Source organism: Triticum urartu, chromosome 5, assembly GCF_003073215.2.
Source record: "Triticum urartu cultivar G1812 chromosome 5, Tu2.1, whole genome shotgun sequence".
NCBI classification, from domain to species: domain Eukaryota; kingdom Viridiplantae; phylum Streptophyta; class Magnoliopsida; order Poales; family Poaceae; genus Triticum; species Triticum urartu.
The window spans coordinates 606,025,818-606,045,720 of record NC_053026.1 but is presented as its reverse complement, the minus strand read 5'-3'; positions in this window follow the sequence as shown (position 1 = coordinate 606,045,720).

Here is a 19,903-nt window from a genome sequence, read left to right as displayed (position 1 = left end):
GCTTAGGTTTCTTGTGAAGCCATAGTTCATACGGTGTCGTCTCAACGGATTTAGATGGTGCCCTATTTAACGTGAATGCAGCTGTCTCTAATGCGTAACCCCAAAACGACAGTGGTTAATCAGTAAGAGACATCATAGATCGCACCATATCTAATAAAGTACGGTTACTACATTCGTACACACCATTACGCTGTGGTGTTCCAGGTGGCGCAAGTTGTGAAACTATTCCACATTGTTTTAAATGAAGACCAAACACATAACTCAAATATTCGCCTTCGCGATCAGCTCCTAGAAAGTTTATTTTCTTGTTACGATGATTCTCTACTTCACTCTGAAATTCTTTGAACTTTTCAAATGTTTCAGACTTGTGTTTCATTAACTAGATATACCCATATCTGCTCAAATCATCTCTGAAGGTCAGAAAATAACGATACCCGCCGTGAGCCTCAACACTCAATGGACCGCGTACATTGGTATGTATTATTTCCAATAAGTCAGTGGCTCGCTCCATTGTTCCGGGGAATGGAGTCTTAGTCATCTTGCCCATGAGGCATGGTTCGCAAGAATCAAATGATTCATAATCAAGTGATTCCAAAAGTCCATCTGCATGGAGTTTCTTCATGCGCTTTACACCAATATGATCTAAACGGCAATGCCACAAATATGTTGCACTATCATTATCAACTTTGCATCTTTTGGCATCAATATTATGAATATGTGTATCACCATGATCAAGATTCAACAAAAATAGACCACTCTTCAAGGGTGCATGACCATAAATGATATTACTGATATAAATAGAACAACCATTATTCTCTAATTTAAATGAATAACTGTCTCGCATCAAACAAGATCCAGATATAATGTTCATGCTCAACGTTGGCACCAAATAACAATTATTCAGGTCTAAAACTAATCCCGAAGGTAGATGTAGAGGTAGTGTGCCGATGGCGATCACATCGACCTTGGAACCATTCCCGATGCGCATCGTCACCTCACCCTTAGCCAATCTTCGTTTAATCCGTAGCCCCTGCTTCGAGTTGCAAATATGAGCAATAGAACTAGTATCAAATACCCAGGCACTACCACGAGCATTAGTAAGGTACACATCAATAACATGTATATCAAATATACCTTTGTTCACTTTGCCATCCTTCTTATCCGCCAAATACTTGGGGCAGTTCTGCTTCTAGTGACCAGTCCCTTTGCAGTAGAAGCACTCAGTTTCAGGCTTGGGTCCATACTTGGGCTTCTTCCCAGGAGTGACAACTTGCTTGCCATTCTTCTTGAAGTTCCCCTTCTTTCCCTTGCCCTTTTTCTTGAAACTAGTGGTCTTGTTAACCATCAACACTTGATGCTCTTTCTTGATTTCTACCTCTGCAACTTTGAGCATAGCGAAGAGCTCGGGAATTGTCTTATCCATCCCTTGCATATTATAGTTCATCAAGAAGCCTTTGTAGCTTGGTGGCAGTGATTAAAGAACTCTGTCAATAACACTATCATCCGGAAGATTAACTCCTAGCTGAGTCAAGTGGTTATGGTACCCAGACATTCTGAGTATGTGTTCACTGACAGAACTATTCTCCTCCATCTTACAGCTATAGAACTTGTTGGATACTTGATATCTCTCAACTCAGGCATTTTCTTGAAATATTAACTTCAACTCCTAGAACATCTCATATGGTCCATGATGTTCAAGACGTCTTTGAAGTCCCGATTCTAAGCCGTAAAGCATGGAACACTGAACTATAGAGTAGTCATCAGACCACGTCTGCCAGACGTTCAAAGCGTCTATATTAGCGGGAGGGGGCTTGTCACCTAGTGGTGCATCAAGGACATAATTCTTCTGTACAACAATGATGATAATCCTCAAGTTACGGACCCAGTTAGTGTAGTTGCTACCATCATCTTTCAACTTAGCTTTCTCTCGGAATGCATTAAAATTCAAGGGAACGATAGCACGGGCCATTGATCTACAACATAGATATGCAAAAACTGTCAGGACTAAGTTCATGATAAATTAAGTTCAGTTAACCATATTACATAAGAACTAAATGATCACGTGAGCCAAATCAACTAAACCATGTCCGATCATCACGTGAGATGGAGTAGTTTTCAATGGTGAACATCTCTATGTTGATCATATCTACTATATGATTCACGTTCGACCTTTCGGTCTCCAGTGTTCCGAGGCCATGTCTGTACATGCTAGGCTTGTCAAGTTTAACCCGAGTATTCCGCACGTGCAGAACTGTCTTGCACCCATTGTATGTGAATGTAGAGCTTATCACACCCGATCATCACGTGGTGTCTCGGCACGGCGAACTGTCGCAACGGTGCATACTAAGGGAGAACACTTATACTTTGAAATTTTAGTGAGGGATCATCTTATAATGCTACCGCCATACTAAGCAAAATAAGATGCATAAAAGATAAACATCACATGCAATCAAAATATGTGACATGATATGGCCATCATCATCTTGTGCCTTTGATCTCCATCTCCAAAGCATCGTCATGATTTCCATCGTCACCGGCTTGACACCTTGATATCCATCGTAGCGTCGTTGTCGTCTCGCCAACTATTGCTTCTACAACTATCGCTAACGCATTGTGATAAAGTAAAGCAATTACATGGCGATTGCATTTTATATAATTGTGATAGCTTGGCTTATTAGGGTGATAGACTACTCATATCAATAAGGAATTCCTTCTTTTCCAGGAGCCCATTCGGACAGAACTCCAAAGTTACGCGTGCTTAGCTTGGAGTAGTTTCAGGATGAGTGACCGACCGGGAAGTTGCTCCCGAGTGCGCACGAGTGAGGACAAAGTGTGCAGAAAAGACTAGTATTGATCTGTGGGGCCAGTCTAGATCCCGCCAGGAGTAACGACCACCATCGGGTGTTTCTGGGGCGTTACAAGTTGGTATCAAAGCCGACCCTCGCGGTTACACGGATGTTTGCGGACAGGTGCGCGGTCATGTTATGCATGACGTTTGTGACCTGTCGTGGCACACGGCATGGCACATGTGCTGTACTGGAAGCACAGACGTATGTGCCAAGAGGGAACATTCCCGTGGCCCGACGAGGACGTCGGTTCCTCTGAGTGGGGATGTATGTGATAGCTTGGCTTATTAGGGTGATAGACTACTCATATCAAGAAGGAATTCCTTCTTTTCCGGGAGACCATTCAGACAGAACTCCAAAGTTAAGTGTGCTTAGCTTGGAGTAGTTTCAGGGTGGGCGACCGACCGATAAGTTGCTCCCGGGTGCACACGAGTGAGGACAAAGTGCGCAGAAAAGACTAGTATTGATCTATGGGGCCAGTCTAGATCCTGCCAGGAGTAAAGACCACTGGCGGGTGTGTCCGGGGCGTTACAACAATAAAGCGACAACCATAATGCTCCTGCCAGTTGCCGCGATAACTTTTATAAAACACGATCATCTCATACAACAACGTATATCACATCATGTCTTGACCATATCACATCACAACATGCCCTACAAAAACAAGTTAGACGTCCTCTACTTTGTTGTTGCAAGTTTTACGTGGCTGCTCCGGGCTTCTAGTAAGAACTGTTCTTACCTATGCATCAAAACCACAGTGATGTTTCGTCAAGTTTGCTGTTTTAGCCTTCAACAAGGACCGACCGTAGTCAAATTCGATTCAACTAAAGTTGGAGAAACAGACACCCGCCAGCCACCTTTCTGCAAAACAAGTTGCATGTCCGTTGGTGGAACCGGTCTCATGAACGTGGTCATGCAAGGTTGGTCCGGGCCGCTTCATCCAACAATACCGTAGAATCAAAATAAGATGTTGGTGGTAAGCAGTATGACTATGATAGCCCATAACTCTTCGTGTTCTACTCGTGCATATCATCTACGCATAGACCTGGCTCGGATGCCACTATTGGGGAACGTAGCATGCAATTTCAAAAAAATTCCTATGATTACGCAAGATCTATCTAGGATATGCATAGCAACGAGGGGGGGGGGGGAGTGTGTCCACGTACCCTCGTGGACCGAAAGCGGAAGCGTTAGTTTAACGCGGTTGATGTAGTCGAATGTCTTCTTGATTCAACCGATCAAGTACCAAATGTATGGTACCTCCGAGTTCTGCACACGTTCAGCTCGATGACATCTCTCGAACTCTTGATCCAGCAAAGTGTCGAGGGAGAGTTTCATCAGCACGACATTGTGGTGACGGTGATGGTGAAGTTATCCACGCAGGGCTTTGCCTAAGCACTATGATAATATGACCGGAGGAGTAAACGGTGGAGGGGGGCACCGCACACGGCTTGGAACAATTAATGTGTCCTAGAGGCGCCCCCTGCCCCCATATAAAGGAGGGAGAGGGGAGGAGGCCGGCCCTCGAGCACCCCAAGTGGGAGGAGTCCCACTTGGGCTCCTAGTCCAATTCGGCCCCCCTTTCCTTTTATCGGAAGGGGAAAGGGGGAAGGAGAGGGAGGAGGAGAAGGAAAGGGGGTGCCGCCACCTCCCCTAGTCCAAGTCGGACTCCTTCCCTGGGGGTGGGGGTGTTGGGGAACGTAGTAATTTAAAAAAATCCTACGCACACGAAGGATCATGGTGATGCATAACAACGAGAGGGGAGAGTGTTGTCCACGCACCTTCGTAGACCGTAGTGGAAGCATTAGCACACCGCGGTTGATGTAGTCGTAGGTCTTCACGATCCGACCGATCCAAGTACCGAACACACGGCACCTCCGAGTTCAGCACACGTTCAACTCGATGACGTCCCGCGAACTCCAATCCAGCAGAGTTTCACAGGAGAGTTCCGTCAGCACGACGGCGTGATGACAGTGATGATGTTGCTACCGACGTAGGGCTTTGCCTAAGCACCAGTATGATATGACCGAGGTGGAATATGGTGGAGGGGGGCACCGCACACGGCTGGGAGAGATCAACAGATCAACTTTTGTTTCTAGAGGTGCCCCCTTGCCCCCGTATATAAAGGAGTGGAGGAGGGGAGGGCCAGCCCTCTCTAGGGCACGCCATGGGGAGTCCTACTCCCACCGGGAGTAGGATTCCTGCTTTTCAACTTGGAGTAGGAGAGGGAAGGAAGAGGAAGGAGGGAGGAAGGAAAGGGGGGCCGGCCCCCCTCCCAATTCGGATTGGGCTTGGGGGGCGCCACCTCCCTTGCTCCTTTCCCCTTATTTCCACTAAAGCCCAATAAGGCCCATATACCTCCCGGGGGGTTTCGATAACCTCCCGGTGCTCCGGTATATTCCCGATCTCACCCGGAACCATTCCTGTATCCAAATATAGTCGTCCAATATATCGATCTTTATGTCTTGACCATTTCGAGACTCCTCATCATGTCCGTGATCATATCCGGGACTCCGAACTACCTTCGGTACATCAAAACACAAAAACTCATAATACGATCGTCACCGAACTTTAAGCGTGCGGACCCTACGGGTTCGAGAACTATGTAGACATGACCGATACACATCTCTGGTCAATAAGCAATAGTGGAACCTGGATGCTCATATTGGCTCCCACATATTCTACGAAGATCTTTATCAGTCAAACCGCATAACAACATACGTTGTTCCCTTTGTCATCGGTATGTTACTTGCCCGAGATTCGATCGTCGGTATCTCAATACCTAGTTTAATCTCGTTACCGGAAAGTCTCTTTACTCGTTCCGTAATACATCATTCCGCAACTAACTCATTAGTTACAATGCTTGCAAGGCTTATAGTGATGTGTATTACCGAGTGGGCCCAGAGATACCTCTCCGACAATCGGAGTGACAGATCCTAATCTTGAAATACGCCAACCCAACAAATACCTTTGGAGACACCTATAGAGCACCTTTATAATCACCCAGTTACGTTGTGACGTTTGGTAACACACAAAGTGTTCCTCCGGTAAACAGGAGTTGCATAATCTCATACTCATTGGAACATGTATAAGTCATGAAGAAAGCAATAGCAACATACTAAATGATCAAGTGCTAAGCTAATAGAATGGGTCAATTCAATCACATCATTCTCCTAATGATGTGTTCCCATTGATCAAATGGCAACTCATGTTCCTAATGAGCTAGTCAAGTAGAGGCATACTTGTCGTGGAATTGTCACGGCAGATGTCCTAGTGAAAGGACTTAGTCGTGGAGCCATCACAACTAGGAAGCTTAAAGGGGTTAATCGGGACAAAGGACACGAGAGGTTTATACTGGTTCGTCCCCTTGCAGTGAAGGTAAAGCCTAGTCCAGTTGATGTGGTATTGCTAGGTTTCGATGACCAAGGAGCGAATACTCTAGCTTGGCTCTCAATCTGTTGTTTCTTGCCCGAAGCCGCCGCCAAGTCGTCCCCTTATATACACGGCTTGACGCCCTGCGGCCTACAGAGTCTCGACCGGCTCATACAACATGTCCGTCTCGGTGGCATCTCTTACATGCCTTACTTTACAAGTCTTATTCATATATGTCGGTTTATACTTACGGGCCTTAAGCCGCCTCTGGGCTTGGGCCTATTATAAGCCTTATCGTAAACCGTCACCCTGTATACTCTTCGGGCTTCACTTAAGTAACCCGCCATTGTGGTTGACCCGGCCCCTCCTAGGTGGGTCATATCTGGAAGTCATATCCCCAACATTAGGCCCAGGTTGATTTGAACTTTGTTCATGTCAATCTTCAACACTTAGAAGAAATCCATCTTCCACTGCATGTAAAAGCTTTATAAACCACCATGACGTCACCTTCAGAAGATTTGGAAACTCCCCACGACGTCATCTTAATGGATCCTTATCTTAAATGCCTTCCGAACATCGAGGCGTCCAATTAGCTGGATAATCATCATTTTAGCCTTCCTCGTTTTCACGCCTGCCTGTTCACCTATCTCCTTATAAATAGACACGGTTGGTCTTCCTCATTCTTCTTCTTCCTTCTCTCGCAACCCCTCTATCGCTCGAGCTCCACCGCCGCCGCAGCGCTCACCGTCGTCCTCAACCTTGGCCACTGCATTAACCTGAGCTTGTCCCGAGAACGGCGGCGACCCTTCGTAGTAGAACTGTGTCCGTAAGTTTTTGCCTTTCTGCACCTTAGATCCACATTAGGGTTTGCAAGTTCTTCTGTGTTCTTTGCTGTTCATCACAGATTCTTCGTAGTTTCTCTACCGCATCCCCTTTTGATGTAAAAGAAGTATGGAACTCATGCGGTAGCTATTTTGCATCCATTTCAAATGCTAGTAGATCCCCTTTTCTTGTACAAAGGCCTCCTTAGAACTGATGAATTCCTCTGTACTGGTTTTTTAGTTCTAGATTTATTTTCCTTTTTTGAACAATCTTGATCCAAAATAGCAGCAACAGCTTGTGAAACTTGTTTATCTCAGTACTTAGCCATTTTTTTGTCGCTGGCACCCTTTGAATACCTTTAGTCATGGCGGCTTATCATGCCGGCTCATTTTTCCTTCATATATCATTAGCCCTTTCTTAAGCCGCCATCACGCCATTTGTATTGCAGACATTAACCTGTGATTCCACCATTTAACTTAAGCCGGCAAATTACTTCCTTTTTAGCTTGTCCTGTCACCATGCCACCAAAGATGACGACAGTTTGCAACTGGGTCCCTTCCACAGTCACTGACGCCACTCTGAAGGATTTTGGTACCATTGGGTATTTGCCAGAGAAGAGACTTATGTCTTATCGCGCCCCTGACCCGGCCGAAGAAAAAGCTCAGCCCAAGGATGGTGATGTCATCATCTTTACCGATCATATGAACCGGGGTTTTTCACCACCCGGCTCAAAATTCTTCAGAGATGTTCTGCATTTTTTCAAGCTTCATCCACAAGATCTTGGACCCAACTCCATATCAAACATCTGCAATTTTCAAGTTCTCTACGAGGTTTATCTTCAAGAAGAACCTACTGTTGAACTCTTCAGAGAGTATTTCTATCTAAACTGCCAGAATGAATACACCAATGGCCCCAGCTTGGAACTTGGCGGAATTTCGATTCAGCGCAGACGGGATGCTGTCTTTCCCTTAGTAGTCTTACCAAGCCATCCCAAGGATTGGAACCGAACTTGGTTTTATTGCAAAGACACGTCGCCAGCTGATGAGAAACCAATGCCGGGTTATCGCACGAAGCGTCTTGACACTAAGTTTTCACTCCCTGACAAGCTTACTGCCGCTAAACGTAAGAAGCTCATCCCAACCATCAAAAGGGTTCAAGCCTTGTTGGGAAATGGCTTAACTGGAGTTGACTTGATCCATTGTTGGATCTCATGGTGGGTCATCCCTCTGAGCCGCCGCTCTGACTTGATGTATAACTATGCTGGAGGACCAGATGACCCTCTACAACTGACTGAAGAGGTCATTGTTGAAATGTCAACCACCCTTGTAAACAGTAAGTACGAGGACTGCAGTAAGGTTGGATTGAATCCTTTCTGCAAACTTAACCCGGCACCAGAGGTAAATCCCCTTGACCCCCTTTTTCCTTCAGTATTTAAGTACTTGCATGACTTTTAACCTGTTATTTGCCTACAGGCCAAATCTGACTTTTGGAAGGCCAAATATGATCATGAAGCTGCCAAGAAGGCTAGAGCCGCCGCCATAGCCGCCAAGAAGAAAACCCGAAAATCTAAGAAGAAAAGAACTGCTTCTGATATGTTCAAGCTAGATGATTTTTTTGAGTTGGAGGTAGCCCTTGACTCTCTTGGCCTGCTTTTTAACAACCTTATTGACACTGACTATTGCCAGGATGACACGGGGGCCAGCCAGGTAGTAGAAGAAGAGGTAACTATTTCCTCCGACTCAGAACCTTTGCCAAGACAGAAACCTTGACTGGTAACCCGGAAAGTAAGGTTTTCACACCCTTTGGCTTATTTGGATCCTCATTTTCTTTTGAAAAAACAGCAACATCAGAGCCGTCGACAGACCCGGACCAGTGACAACAATGAACTGCCATCCGGCTTACCGAAAACTCCTCGGAAACGCCAGAATGAGGTTTCTTTCACCTTTGACTTTTGCTTTTGTCAATGAATCTACTTCCTTGCTCTTTTAAATTGTGATTTCACTTTTGCAGGAGGTCTCTCGTTCTTCTGGTGATTCCTCACAAACCCAACTTCTGGCTTTCAAGACTGCCCCTAGGTAAAGATAATTATCCTTCTTCTGGGTCTTTATGTCTGTATCATTATACTGACGCATCAAATTCTTCTTAGCGGTAAATCAAAACCGAAGAAAGCCAGGGTGATTAAGCCGACTAAAAACCCGGACACCGCTGAAACAGCACTGCCAACTCCTACCCCGGGACAACCTGAAGCACCAGAAGACCCTGCTGTCAATGTTCGAATAGATCCTCCTAAGCCGTCCGTCGATGAAACTGTTCTCAACCCATCTACTGTTGAGCCGTCAAGCTCAGCTAACCCGTCGACGACTTACGACAGTGATGTTTTAATCAATGGCAGTAGATTTGTTGAACCGGGCAATCCAACGATACTGGCCAGACACTCCGCCAGGCAAGAGGCTTTGGAAAAGCAGAAAGTTCGCTTTGACATGTCTCACTATGCTCACCTGAGCATTAGTGATGTGCTATATGGCTACCTTAGTCACGTGCATTCTAGCCGCGACTCTGAAATTGAGATGGTCAAACAGCTGCAATTAAAATATGAGGTATGATCTCCAGCTTTCATTAACTTATATGCTCTGCCAGCCCCCAAGTCTCCTGATTATGATAAACTTGAATGATCTGTAGACTTGTGATATATGTTGATGTTCTGACCTAGATTTTTCCAAGTCCGGTTTAAAATGTTTAACCGGAGTTATCTGATTAGCATAATTTCTCCTGTAGTCCCCAAGGGCCGGCTTAATTCATCATGAATGAGCCGGTACTTAACTTCATAGCTGTCTTGAATCAGTCCAAACTAATATTGTTATCCGGCTCAAGAGGAAAAGCTTTCTGAATATCATGCATTAGCCCCCAAGTGCCAAGCGTTGTTACTTGTAAAACACTTGGGATTTTAATCATAGAAAAGTCATTTTTGCATTTAAAATTTGCGTTGGCAGACATTAGCCCCCAAGTGCCGAGTGGTGTTGCGTTGCAAAGCACTTGGGACTTTAATCATTATGACCTTTATTGGAATAAATTTTGACACACCTGTGCATGTCTGTAGACCGCCATAACTGACTTGGATTCTCAACTGACTAATGCGAAAACCCGGTTGGCGGCTCAAGAGACTGAGATAAAGAATGCTGACTCCAAACTCCAGTTGAGCCTATCTGAAGCAGAGAACCTGAAGACCAGTTTTGATGTAGAGAAAAAATCCCGGGCCGATGAAAAAACCTTGCTGATACAGCATGCTGAGACAGCCGAGGCGGCTCTCAAGGAGGTTACCATGGAACTGACCGGTTTAAAGAAACGTGTGTCTCAGATGGTCTCTGCAATCTTCGGTGAGTCATTGTATTATTTACTTAAACTCTATTTTTTCCATAGATATAAGCCGCCTGCGTAACCTTTTAAAATACTCATAGGTCCAGGGAGCAGCAATCTGAGCCAAGACAGCTTGATAAAACTCAAGGCGGTTTACACCCTAGTGGAGCAACTGTACACTGGAGCTCAACGGGCGCTTGCCATTATTTCCCCAGCCAACCAAGGACCAAACCTCTTGAGTGATGTCTTGAAGAAGTTATCTATCTTACCCGCCAGATTCCAAGAAGTCAAGCGGTCTTGCGCAAGAGCCGGAGCTCTGACTGCTCTAAGCCGCTCCAAAGCCTGGGTGCTGGAGCTAGACCTGGCGGATGTAGCCAAGGGGTACCCCAGCTTTAAGGAAGATGGGACTCCTTTTGATCAAGAAGATTTTGCTGCTTGTGTGAGGGTAATTTGTCCTCATGATACCATCCTTGGAGACGAGACCAATGTTGATAAGTATCAGCCGGGTTTTGAAGCTAAAAATAAAAAGATGGTGACTCCTTCATATAAAGTGACAGATCTAATCCCGCTGGTTCTCCAACACACCTTTGCCCCATAAATTGACCCGTCTGGTCTAATTGATGATGAAGCTGAGTTCGTTGCTCTTCATGGCTTCGATTGGTCCAAGCCCAGTTTCCAAGCAGTGGAGGAAGATGAACTGGCGAGGGAGGAGTCGTAACCATCCAAATAATTTGGCTAAGATTTAATGAACCGACCTTAGCTTAATCATCTGCTTAGGAGAAAAAAACAGTTTTAACCTTTTGGGTTCCCAACGCCTTGTAATAGGCTAGCTTAAAACTGCATGTTCTGCCTATGCCATCGTGCATATCATATTGCGTACGACATTTTTATCCGCCATGTCAATATATGCTTTATATCCTTTATCATATCTATATCGTTTAAATCTGTTCCTGTATGTAAAAGATGAGAAACTATCGTGGCGGTTTGTTGCTGGACGGGTCAAAAACACCCAATACATAACTATGAAATTACCATAACAGAATAATCAAGGCTAGATGTAAAGATAAATAAGGCTGGAAAGCTTTTGATTAAAGAAAAACAGAGATAAGTCTGTTTATGAATTTTAAATGACAATATCATACATGTGTTCTTTGAATCTGGACTGTCGGCTTATGTGACCCGGACAGTAAGGGTGACAACCCAATCTTTTTAGAAGTCAATACTTCCATATGCACGATGACTGTTATACATTGGCAACTCATTGTCAAAGAACAAGCCAGTTTAAATTGAAACCATACTTACAGTTAGATTCTAGACAACAAAAATCAGTAAAACAAAAGAGTATCCTTAAAACAATGTAGATCAAGCATCAAGAAAAATTTGGAGGCTTCTGATTCGAATACGATCAGTAAACCGGACCAAAGGGGTTAAGCTAGGATTTGAATACGGTCATGTAGCCCCCAGTGGCTTTGGCGTTGCGCCAATCAAGAGGGTACCGACAGCTATGTTCTCTTTGGTTCGAATACGACCTATGTTTGAATAGGAAGCCCCCAAATGACCTTGAGAGGTTTTTAACAACCCTGATTCGAATACGATCCAAGTCAGACCCAAAAGGGGTTAAGCTATGATTCAGATACGATCAAGAAGCCCCTAGTGAGTTTGGCTTTGCGCCGATCAACAGGGTAACGACAGCTATGTTCTCTTTGGTTCGAATACGACCTATGTTTGAACAGGAAGCCCCCTAGTGACCATGAGGTTTTAACGGCTAGATTCGAATACTATCATGAGCCGGACCAAGAGGGTTAAGCTAGATTCAAATACGATCAGCCTCCAACTGGTCGTCTTATACTTAAGATAACAAAGACATGTGATCATTAAGGAAAAAAGGACATAGGTCCTGCTTTATTACTTATCATAATATATACAACGTCAAAGTATGTACATTATGAGAGCCGGTGGCTCAAGTGTAGTAAGGCCGAAGATGAGAAATATTCCACCGCTGGCGGGTCTCCTCCTCCCACTTACGTGAGTCTTTGTGCTCTCGAACATTGATAAGGTAGTATGACCCGTTATTCAAGTTCTTGCTGACCACAAAGGGTCCTTACCAAGGTGGGGATAGCTTGTGTGCATCAGACTGATCCTGGATGACCCGGAGCACCAAATCACCTTCTTGAAAGGTTCTTGACTTAACCCGGCGGCTATGATAACGGCGCAGGTCCTGTTGGTAAATCGCTGAGCGGGCTGCTACTAAGTCACGCTCTTCATCTAATAGGTCAAGTGCATCCTGACAGGCTTTTCCGTTATCAGCTTCAACGTAAGCCGCTACTCGGGGCGAGTCATGACGGATGTCACTAGGCAGGACTGCCTCTGCTCCATAAACCATGAAGAAAGGCGTATAACCCGTAGACCTGCTAGGGGTAGTATTGATGCTCCATATCACAGAGGGTAACTCTTCCACCCAACAACCCGGCGTCTGTTGTAAAGGGACCATAAGCCGGGGTTTTAGACCTTTCAGGATTTCCTGATTGGCTCTTTCAGCTTGACCATTGGATTGGGGGGGGGTGAGCTACTGATGAAACATCAAGCCGGATATGTTCCCGTTGACAGAATTCTTCCATAGCTCCTTGGGACAGGTTAGTGCCATTGTCAGTAATAATACTGTGTGGAAAACCAAAACGAAAGATCACTTTCTTCATGAATTGAAATGCCGTGGCCGCATCACACTTACTGACCGGCTGTGCCTCAACCCACTTTGTGAACTTTTCCACTGCCACCACAAGGTGCATCTTGTTATCTTTAGATCTTTTGAAAGGTCCAACCATGTCAAGCCCCCAGACTTCAAACGACCAAGTAATTGGAATCATCCGCAACTCCTGAGCCGGCATGTGCGCCCGTCATGCGAATTTTTGACACCCATCGCACCTACTGACCAGATCCTCCGCATGGGCGTGAGCCGTTAGCCAGTAAAAACCATGACGGAAAGCTTTAGCCACAAGAGATTTTGAACCGGCATGATGGCCACAATCTCCTTCATGGATCTCACGAAGAATTTCTTGACCTTCTTCAGGAGAGACACAATGTTGAAACACTCTGGTGACACTGCGATGATACAACTCACCATTGGAAATTGTCATTGACTTAGACTCCCGGGTTATCTGTCTAGCCAAGGTCTCATCCTCCGGCAACTCGCCCCAGGTCATATAAGCCAAATACGGCACTGTCCAATCTGGAATGACATGAAGAGCCGCCACCAATTGTGCTTCCGGGTCTGGAACAACCAAGTCTTCCTCTGTAGGCAACTTGACAGAAGGGTTATGCAGAACATCTAAAAAAGTGTTAGGCGGTACCGGCTTATGCTGAGATCCCAACCGGCTTAAAGCATCGGCTGCTTCGTTCTTTCTGCGGTCAATGTGCTCCACCTGATAACCCTTGAAGTGTCCAGCAACAGCATCAACCTCACGGCGATAAGCCGCAATGAGAGGATCCTTGGAATCCCACTTGCCTGATACTTGCTGAGCCACCAAATCTGAGTCGCCAAGGCACCGTACCCGGCTTAAACTCATTTCTTTAGCCATTCGAAGACCATGGAGTAAGGCGTCGTACTCAGCTGCGTTGTTAGTACAAGGAAACATCAACCGCAACACATAACAAAATTTGTCACCTCGAGGAGAAGTTAAAACAACTCTAGCCCCCGAGCCTTCCAATTGTCTAGACCCATCAAAATGAATCGTCCAATATGTGTTGTCTGGCTTCTCTTTAGGTATCTGCAACTCCGTCCAATCGTTGATGAAGTCCACCAGTGCTTGAGATTTGATGGCAGTATGTGGCACATACTTTAAACCATGAGACCTGTCGTGGATTTGTCATGGCAGATGTCCTTGTGAAAGGACTTAGTCGTGGAGCCATCACAACAGGTTAGCTTTAAGGGGTTAAACCAGACAAGGGACACGCGGATTTTTATACTAGTTCGGCCCCTTCGAGAAGGTAAAAGCCTACGTCTAGTTGTGATTGGTATTGCTAGGGTTTCAAAGGCCAGGGAGCGAATCCGCTTTATCTGGCTCTCGATTTGTTGTTGTCTCTCTCTAAACCGCTGTCGGGTCGTCCCTTTATATACATAGGTTGATGCCCGCCGGTTTACAGAGTCCCGAGCCAGATCATAAACGTATCCAGTTCGGTCTCTATCCTTCCTATCTTACAATACAAGTTACATGACTAAGTCGGTTTACATTTACAGGCTTTAACCCACCTTTGGGCCTTGGGCCTCCATGAAGCGCCATCATCCTTGCATCTTTATGGGCTTCTAATCTTCAAGGAGTCAACCCGGCTACAATAAGGCCGGTTTACCTCCAGTACTAATGTCCCCAACATTAGGCCCCAGATTGGTTTGAATTTGTTCATCTCAATCTTCCACACTTAGAAAAAATCTTCTCCTATCTACACTTTTGATCTTGTAAACTGCTGTGACGTCATACTTCAAAATTATGATAAACCACCCTGATGTCATCCATCCGTTGATGTCGGAGATTACCTTCATTTAATATATATTCAATCATCAAGGCGACACCTGTCGTGGATTTGTCACGGCAGATGTCCTCATGAAAGGACTTAGTTGTGGAGCCATTGCAACGGGTTAGCTTAAAGGGTTTAAACCGGACAAGGGGACACGGGAGTTTATACTACTTCGGCCCCTTCGATGAAGGTAAAAGCCTACGTCTAGTTGTGATTGGTATTGCTAGGGTTTCGAAGGCCAGGGAGCGAATCCGCTTTGTCTGGCTTTCGAGTTGTTGTTGTCTGTCCCTAAACCGTGGCCGGGTCGTCCCTTTATATACATAGGTTGACGCCCGCCAGGCTACAAAGTCCCGAAGCCGGTTTATAAATGTATCCGGTTCGGCCTCTCTCTTTCTATCTTACTATACAAGTCACATGACTAGGCCGGTTTACATTTACATACTGTAACTCGCCTTTGGGCCCTCCGTAAAGCGCTAGCATCTTTACATCTTCATGGGCTTTTAATCTTCAAAGAGTCAACTCGGCTACATAAGGCCGGTTTACCTCCAGTAGTAATACCCCCAACATTAGGCCCCAGATTGGTCTGAACTTGTTCATGTCAATCTTCCACACTTTAGAAAAAATCTTCTCTCTTGTCTTCATTTTTGATCTTGTAAACCGCCGTGACGTCATACTTCAAAATTACGATAAACTGTCCTGACGTCATCCATCCGTTGATATCGGAGATTTCCTTCATTTAATATATATCCAGTTATCGAGGCGACACCTTTATTAACTTATCCATTTTTTGGACTCCTCAATTCCCGCACTTGCCATTTTTCAGTTCGCCTTATAAATAGGACTGAGGGGTCATTTTCACCGTTTCCCCCCGTGCCTCTTCGCATCATCTTCCTCGCGCCGCTCAGCCTCTGGAACTCCGCCGCCACCGTCGACTGTCATTTCTGCTCCGACCTCGGCTGCTGCATCGCCCTGAACGCACCAAAGAACTGCGGCGCCCTTCCGCTTCCTCACTAGCTTCGGTAAGTTCTCTGCTTTTTTCACCATAGATCTGTTCTAGGGTTTCGATATTCCTCGCAGTTCTTCCGAAGTTCATCAGTGCTATTCTTCCATGTTCTTCCTTTAATAGATGGACACTTCATGCTTGATACGTCTCTTACCGTAGCTTACCTACCATGATCATCACAAATCTTTATGCGCAAAGAACTGATCTGTCTGTCAAAAATTGCTTCAGTTCTGCACCCCTTCAAAATCCAATTATTTTTACTTTTCTGTCTTATCTCTAGATCTGAAAGTTTTATACATCACTGTGAGATCTGTTTCACCTCGCACCAATATAAGAGATTTGACATTGGATAAATAGTCTATGCCATTAGCCATCTGATAAACCGGAAGAGCATGTTACCTTCATAATTACACTCCGGTTTAACAGTGTCTGATCAATCCTGTGCTAGCATTACCTTCTTTCTCATTATACTAGTCTCCGGGTTGTACCATTTATTATATCAGTACATTTCTTACTCCCTTGTCTCTTGTGTATGATCATGCATAATTTATAAACCGGCCTTTCATTTTTAGTTTGTTCGCTTTGCAATGGCCAAACAATTCATTGCCTGCAACTAGGCTCGTTCCCGGGTTACTGAGGCTCAACTGGATGACATGGTTAGCATCGGCTCTCTGCCTAAGAAAACCGAGATCAAATGGCGAGCCCCAGGAACTGAGAATCCTCCAACCCCAAGACAAGGCGAAGTGGTAATCTTTGTTGACCATATAGGCCGTGGTTTAAAACCGCCAGGGTCAAAATTTTATCGAGATGTGCTTGCCAGCTTCCAACTGCATCCACAAGATATTGGTCCCAATTCAGTCTCCAACTTATGCAATTTCCAAGTCTTCTGTGAAGCCTATTTACAGGAAGAACCAACTGCAGAATTGTTCCGGCATTTCTTTCACTTAAACCGGTGCACAGAGTTTGTGAATGGCCCGAATATAGAGGTTGGTGGTGTCTCGATTCAAAAACGGAAAGAAGTGGAATTTCCTCATGCCAAACACCATAGCCATCCAAAGGAATGGAACCAAACATGGTTCTATTGCAAAGACACTTCGCCTGAAGATGAGAATCCCCTCCCCGGCTTCCAAGATCATAGATTATCCAATACTCACCCAATGCCACAACGCCTGAGCTCCTCAGAAAGGGCAAAATATGCTCCTCAAATCGCCAAGCTCCGGGCCTTTATGGCAAACAGTTTAACATCTGTGGATTTTGTACGCTGTTGGATATCCTGGAGTATCTTGCTGCTAAGCCGGTGTCCCGGTTTAATGTGCGAATATACCGGTGAGGTTGACGATCCTCAACGCCACTGCAACATCCAATTATCTAAGGAAGAAGTTACTGAAGGGGTAAAGAAAATTCTGAATGAATCGGAACTGGTCTGTAGTCAAACCGGTCTGAATCCCTTCTACACCAAGAACAAACCGCCTGCTGTAAGCCTTACACTTCCTCTTCATCTCTAATATCTTTGACTTATACAAGCTGTAACCCTTCTTCTTTATATGTATAGGGTGATGACCCTTTCTGGAAACGAAAATCCATAGAGAAAGCGGCAAAACCAACTGGAGATAAAGTGGCCAAACCAACCCGCCTAAAGACCAAAGCCGTAAAACGGACATCAAAGCGGAAAATGGCTGACCGAATTTCTATGGAACTTGATGATGGTACTGATGACCCAGAAGCTGAGGTAGAACTTGACTCACTTGGCTCTCTTTTTATGCATCTTGTTAACAATGATCTTCCTCAGGAGGCCGAAGCTAGTTAGGCTGAGGACGTAGAGGTAATTACCCTTTCCTCCGGTTCAGACTCTATGCCAACACAAAAAACTCGCCAAACAATCCGGAAAGTAAGATTTTCTCATCCTCTTGCTCACTTGGATCCAACATTTATTTTGAAGACTCAACAGCATGAGGCTCGCCGGACAACTCGGCACAGTGGCCAACAGGTCACCTCTACTGGTTTACCTAATACTCCGGTTCGGAAGCGTCGGTCTGAGGTCTCTCCTACTTCTGACCATTCTTACCCCAAGGCAGGTTATTTCAGACAACCTCTTAATCCGTCCGATTCAAATTATCAGGTGACACCTCCTTCCTCTTCTGGTGAATCGACAGCAACTCAACTCCCCCCTTTGAAAACTGTGGCTGGGTGAGTTACGAAAAACCTTTCCTTTCAATGCGCCCTACATCTTTTGAACAGGATGTTAACCCTTTTTATTCTATTTGCAGGGCCAAAGCCAGACCCAGCAAGAAAGCTCGGGTCACCAATCCGCCAGAAGACCCTGTTGCTGAAGAAGAAGAACCAAGAGTTGAACCAGAGCAAACAGGTGAACCGAAGGGCCTCCATCCTGAAACAACTTTTGATGATCCGCCCCTTGACGGCCAACATACTGACGAACCCACAGATGTTGAGCCTGCCGCCCCTGATGCTGAACCGGCATAACCAAACTGGGCTAATCCAACGAAAGACACTGAAATTCCATCATCATTCGCCCAAAATCCTGAAGGCCAAGGCGATGACGTTATTATTACTAGAGCAGGCCACAGTTCTCCTGGTCATCCCGTCATTTTGACTCAGCATAGTGCCAAAGAAGAGCAAATTGCCAGGGATAAAGGTAAATGGAGCAGCGACTTATCAAACTATACTCATCTTAACGCTGATGAGCTTCATTCCGGCTTCTTGAACCATCTGCACTCAAACCGGGATTATGAAGCCGGTTTGGTGAATTTGATGAAAGAACGATATGAGGTAAATCCTTCTCCCTTGCACATTGATTTATAGCTGAAATACTATTCCAAGTAGCCCCCAAGAGCCGTTTTATGATTTTCAATCATAAACCAGGTCTTTGTAACACTTTAAGCATCCCATCATTAATCCTTGCTGAAAGTGCAACTATCCCTAGGTGGTTTTGGTAATTCATAACAACATATAGCTCATTGAGCTAATGCTATTCCAAGGTGATTATTTCAGGAAAGCTCAATGATTGGCATGGCATGGATGGTGAAAGTGGAACCCTCAAAATGCTAAGGACAAAGGATTGGCTCAAGCTCAAAAGCTCAAGACTCTTCATTTTATATTTTAGTGATCCAAGATCACATTGAGTCTTTAGGAAAAGCCAATACTATCAAGGAGGGATGAGGTGTTGCTTAATGAGCCTCTTGCTTCATGTGCTTAGTGATATGCTCCAAAACCCTCAACTACTTTCCCATATCCACATATGACCAAAACCCTAAGCCAAACTCGGTCCTACCGATTCTTTCTATCCGACGCCACCAAGTTTCACTTGTCATAAGCCACTGCCAAACCCTAGCAATTCGGTTCTACCGATAGGGATCTCGGTCTCACCGAGATGGGATTGTAAACTCTCTGTTTCCCTTTCGTAACTTTTCGGTCTCACCGAAAGAGCAAATCGGTCCCACCGAGATTGCAATGTAAATTTAGTGTTTCCGTTTTGTAACTTTTTGGTCTCACCGAAAGAGCAAATCGGTCCCACCGAGTTTGCTTGACCAACTCTCTGGTTAGCTAATTATCAAATTCGGTCTCACCGAGTTTGTGTAATCGGTCTCACCGAGATTACGTTATGCCCAAACCCTAACCATATCGGTCCTACCGAGTTGCATGTTAGTCCCACCGAAAATCTCTAATGGTCACTAGGTTTACCTTTTCGGTCCGACCGAGTTTGTTGATTCGGTCCTACCGAGATTGGAAAACTGTGTGTAACGGTTGGATTTTGTGTGGAGGCTATATATACCCCTCCACCTCCTCTTCATTCGTGGAGAGAGCCATCAGAACACATACACAATTCCAACTCATATGTTCTGAGAGAGAACCACCTACTCATGTGTTGAGACCAAGATATTCCATTCCTACCATATGAATCTTGATCTCTAGCCTTCCCCAAGTTGCTTTCCACTCAAATCTTCTTTCCACCAGATCCAAATCCTATGAGAGAGAGTTG